Source organism: Carlito syrichta, unplaced genomic scaffold (assembly GCF_000164805.1).
Source record: "Carlito syrichta isolate Samal-C Ts95f unplaced genomic scaffold, Tarsius_syrichta-2.0.1 Scaffold25628, whole genome shotgun sequence".
NCBI classification, from domain to species: domain Eukaryota; kingdom Metazoa; phylum Chordata; class Mammalia; order Primates; family Tarsiidae; genus Carlito; species Carlito syrichta.
Window position 1 is genome coordinate 1 of NW_006969724.1, and position 5,382 is coordinate 5,382.

The following is a 5,382-nucleotide window of genomic DNA, read 5'->3' on the forward strand; positions in this document are numbered from 1 at the left end:
CGCAGGATGAGATCCCCGCCGGCGGCCACCCGGTGCCCCACATCCGGTCTGTGGCGAAGAAGAGGACTGGGAGGAGGAGGAGGAGGCAGCGGCAACGGAGATGGGCCCGGGGGAGGGAACCAGGGCCCCAGACCCAGAGGGGACACCCACAGGAGATTCCTGCACCCGCCAGGGCCTATCCCAGCCCGAGGGGACGCGCCTACGCTTAACCTTGATGACCGGCACCAGATTGACCTGCTCGCACCCAGAGGCTGTGCCTTCCCTGCTTTGGGCCTGGCGGCCTGTGTGTGTCTGTCGCGTGTGTATATGTGGGTACATCTCTCAGTGTATGTATCTGTGTGTGCCTCGTGTGTGTGTGTGTGTGTGAATATCTATGTGTGTCTTTTGTGTGTCTAGTGTGTCTACGTCATGTGTGCCTGTGTGTGTCTCTTCCCCCTCCCCAGTGCACACAGTAGGTCATCCAATCCAGGAGAGTCCTCTACAATGTGGCCTGTTCTGCAACCTGCAGCGTGTGATCTGCAGCCCTCAAGACAGGAAATGTGATTGTGATCGTCAGTCAGAGATCAGTGGTGAGTCTGGGGCTGACCCAACCTCCTCCAACCCCCTTCCTAGCCAAGAAGGTGTGTGTGTGTGTGTGTGTGTGTGTGTGTGTGTGTGCGCGCTGCACATCGACTGCCCCAGCAGGCTGCCCTATCACCTGCAGATTTCCACAGGAGATGGACAAAGAACCTCTAATCCAACAGCCTCTCAGGGAGACTTGGGGTGGGGGGCGGGGGAAGCCTGGTGGCTTGGGGACAGGGACAGGGACGGGTGCTCCCGTTTCTTCCTCTCACCTGGCCCTCACTGCCCTCTCTGGGCCTCGTTTTCCTCTCCTGTGAATTGAGGTCGTCTAGCAGTTATTCCTGAGTTATTCCTGTTGAATCTTTGTGCTGGCCCAGGGCCTGACAGAGGAGTTCCAGTTCCAGCCGAACTGGTCAGTGAAATCCATTTGAAGTGAGAGACAGGCTGCAGGCAGCCCTCAGCTATGGCTGGGGGCTGCTGCGGCAGGGGCTGTGGCCAGGACAGAGGTAGGTCAGACCTGGAGACGGCACCTGGGGAGACAACTTTCCCTCCCTCCACGCACACAGGCAGCACACTTGCATGGGGATAGGGCTTCCCAGAGAGATGAGATGTCTATGAAGGGGGTGAGAAGGAGACCCCACCCTCTGAGACCTGGTGCTGGGAGAGATCCCCAGGAGGAGACAGTAAGGACAGATGATTATGGCAGGAGGAACTTGGGCCTGGAGGTTATGTAGGCGCCGCATCCTATCGGTGGTGTGCAGGACCCAGATCTGGAATGGGTGTCCTCAAGCAGATGTGGGACACTCTATGTGGGGCTTATGGGTGATCCTCCTCCCCCCATCAAGAGAAGATTATTTTTGAACAAAGAGGCCACATGACTGCTCGGTCCACCACTGGATGGCCCCTGAGCACCAAACCTGTTTCATCCCAGTCATCCTCACTCTGTGCTACTCACCAGGTCACCACGGAAGGCCTGTGCCCCATGGATGCCCCGCAACACCTGTCATGGTCCAAAGACACTTTCTCCTGCTCTTATTTAGTGTCTGTCTCCCACAAAATGCAAGCACACAAGTAAGAAAAGAACCACAAAGGGTGCCTGGGGACAGCACAGAACAGGTGCTCAACTTGGGATCTGGTGTAGGCAGACTGAGGTGACATGGGTGATAAAAGTCTTTAGAGACAGAGCACACCCACATGAGGAGACTGTGTGGTGAGTCCTTGGCTACACCTTCCTACTGGCTTCTGTGTGCTTTGCTCTCAGGGAAAACTTGAAGTGTTCAGACAGCCCATCCGTGGAGATCGCAGAGTGAACACACACAGACATAGACACACATGCACAGATACACATATTTACATACACACACATAGATATACACACAAACACATTTACATAACTACAGACATACACACACATGCACATATACACAGATACAGACACATGCAGACAAACATACTTGCACATATGTGCAGACACATGCCGACACAAATACACACAGATACACCAGCAGACAAAGAAATGACACATGCACAGATACATATGCAGATTACATGAGCATAAACACATGCAGACACACATGCAGATACTCACAGGTATACACACACATACAGAGACACTAATGCACAAGCAGTACTCCTGATACAGACACAGGTAGATGCACACACAGACACGCACAGGCACAGGTAAACATACATACACACAGATTTACATGACACAGATACACAGACACATATGCAGACACACCCATGCCCGCATAGGTATACCAACACAGGCACAGATACAAACAGGCACACAAAAACAGACACAGCAGGCCGGGCTCAGTGGTTCAGCCTGTAATCCCACACTTTGGAAGGCCAAGGTGAGTGAATTGCCTGAACCCGCAGGTTCGAGTCCCGCTTGGGCAACTTGGCGAGACCTCATCTCTACAATAAATCAAAAATCGGCCGGGCATGGTAGCAGGCGCCTGTAGTTCCAGCTACTTGGAAGATTGAGGCAGAAGGTTCACTGGAGCCCAGCAGGTCAAGGCTGTGGTGGCTGGGAGCATGCCACTGCACTCCAGTCTGGGTGACAGAGAGACTCCAACTCAAAAAAAAAAAAAACAAAACAGACACAGTTACACATGAACACAGAAGTACACACACAAACACACACACACAAACACACACACACACACACACACACACAGGCACACTGGTGCACATATAGGCATATGAGGGGAGACTCCCAGAAAACGGAATCATTTTTTGGAGGGTGGACTCCTTGTAATACAGGTTTCCCCTGCTAGGTAAGTATTTCAGGAATTCATCGGCATCAGTGTACAAGCTAGTGCCATTGTGAGAGACTGCGTTCTTTCAACGTTTGCTCATTTCATGGTGAGTGGTTAACAAGTGTACCTGTCCACACTGCACTGAAATTTTAGCAGTTTTTGATCAAAAAACAGCATGATCCCCATGCCCCACCCTCCCTATTCACTGGGTCTTGCCCTGGGCAACTTTTTTATGTGTTTATTTCCCAGGATGAAAGAAGTCCTCAAAGGAAACATTTTGCTGATGTAGAAGAGTTGAAACAAAAAATGGCTGAAGCACTAAAAGGTATCAATTTGATGAGTTCAAAAAGTGTTGAACAGTGGAAAAAGTTTCTCAGATGTGTATTGCATCAAATGGGAAAAAAAAGAAGGTGATCAAAAGTTAAACATGTAAGAATAGGTACACTTTTTTAGTAAATAAGTTCTGGGTTTTTTGGGTCCCCACCTTGTACACAGACACATACAGATACACACAGGTATACACATAGACACACACACACACACACACACACACACACACACACACACACACAGACATACACACAGAGTCTGAACCTCTATGGGGCCATGTCCAGGCTGGCTGTCCAGAGGGCACCTGGAGATGAACATAAGGTCCCATCAGAGACCAGGCAACAGTTCTAGCATGCTTTTCTTCCAAAGGCTGGAACTCCCATATGTCAGTGGGAAATACGTCAGGTGGTCACAGGAATTATGTAGAAAAGTAAAAGTGGGCCCAGGAGAAAGAGTAACACATTCTGGGTGTGAGGCTATTTTATACTGCTTGATCAGGGAAGGCCACTGAGCAGTGGCTTTTGAACAGAAACCTGGGACTTGGAGGTGTGTAGGGTGGTATTCTAGAAGGGGACTGGGGTGTGTGAGTAAGTGGTCATCATACAGATGAAGTTTGGGCCTCCCATTGGTTTTTAACTTAGCCTGACTTGGGATCAGCTACCCTTTTTACTATTGTGTATCTCCCCTCCTCCCAGTGTGATCCACTGCTGCCAATCCTTTTCTTGTAGCACTATTATTGTACATGCTCAGGTTCCACTTATGAGTGAGAACTTGTGGTACTCCATTCTTTTTCTTTTTGTGATCACTGAGTATGATAGACTCCAAATTTTTCCAAGTTGCTGCAAAGTCCATAATTTTGTCCTTTTGGTTGCATAATATTCTATTGTGTGTATGTACCACATTAAAAAAATCCAGTTCACTTTCGATGTGCTGCACAGTTGGTTCCATGTTTTTGTTATTGTGCATAGTGCTGCAGTAAACTTAAGTGTACAGATCAGATATCTTTTTTGTAGAATGATTTGAGTTTCTCTAGGTATATATCCTCTGGGGGGTTGCACCTCGATGTGGCTTGGCCACATTCTCTGCCTGTGGCCAGGTTGGCTTGTTCTTTCACAAACTGAGTGAGCATGAGTTCATGAGTCCAGAATGAAGTGGCATCTGCCCTGCACCATTGCATAGTTTATTCCTCCTCAGGTGCTATGAGGTCTGTGAATGTCATGGGGTGGCCCTGAGGCCCAGAAGGATGATTCCTGGGTCATATGAAAAGGTTGATTTTTAGATTTTTTAGAAATTGCCACACTGTTTTCCACAGAGGTTGCACTAGCTTACATTTCCACCAACAATGTAGACGTGTTCTCTTTTCTTCACATCCTCTCCAGCATCTGTTGTTTTTTGAGCTATTAATGATGGCCATCCTGACTGAGTTAGGTGGCATCTCAGTGTGGGTTTGATTTGCATTTCTTTGATGTCTGTCTTTGTTTCTAAGATCTGAGCATGACACCCTTCTGAGTCACACTTAAGTTAGATTCCCCCCTCTCCATTCTGCTTCTCCAGGGACACTGCCAATATCTTCCCCTGTCACCCACTTTTCTGTGAGCTGGTCCCATCACTAGGGGTGCCTGAGGAATGGAGGAAAAAGCCAGTGCTCTGGCACATGGAGTTTGCCAGTTTTGGGACCTGCTGCCTCAGTTTCCTCCTTTGTGCATAGAAGATGACAAGCCACAGAAGTTTGACATCCAGGTCTGTGAAGCGTCAGCACCTGGGAGGTGCTCAGGTACAGGGCATGTGCTGGGAGGGGTGCGGCCAGTGGGGACTAAGTACAAGCCAGTCTGGGGAGCTGAGTGGGCCAGGTGGACTGCGATGCTTCCTGCAGGAGGAGCTCTCTGAAAAGTGGAGTTGTTTCAGAAGTTAGGAAAAAGGTGGAGGCAGCTGGGAGGGGTTGTCCAAAACCATGGGCCTCAGGACCACCCCATGATATTCACAGGCCTCATAGCACCTGAGGAGGAATAAACTATGCAATGGTGCATGGCACATGCCACCTCATTCTGGACTCATGACCTCATGCTCACTCAGCTTGGGAAAGAACAAGGCAACCTGGCCACAGGCAGAGAATGTAGCCGAGCCACATCGAGGTGCATTCCCCCAGAGGCCTTGGGGTTTCTCTCAACCACCTGCTCTGGACAAGGGGGGCATGCCAGCTGCCATCTCTTCCCAGCCATCTGGTGTG

At 49.8% G+C, this 5,382-nt stretch overlaps 1 long non-coding RNA gene across 1 annotated transcript; it reads left to right on the top strand.

Moving 5' to 3' along the window:
• Positions 1-3,112: 3,112 nt before the first annotated feature.
• LOC103267872 lies at positions 3,113-5,319 on the top strand. Its single transcript, XR_002482237.1, has 3 exons — positions 3,113-3,150; positions 4,710-4,895; positions 5,140-5,319. It is a non-coding gene; the product is annotated as an uncharacterized LOC103267872 (long non-coding RNA).
• Positions 5,320-5,382: the final 63 nt, after the last annotated feature.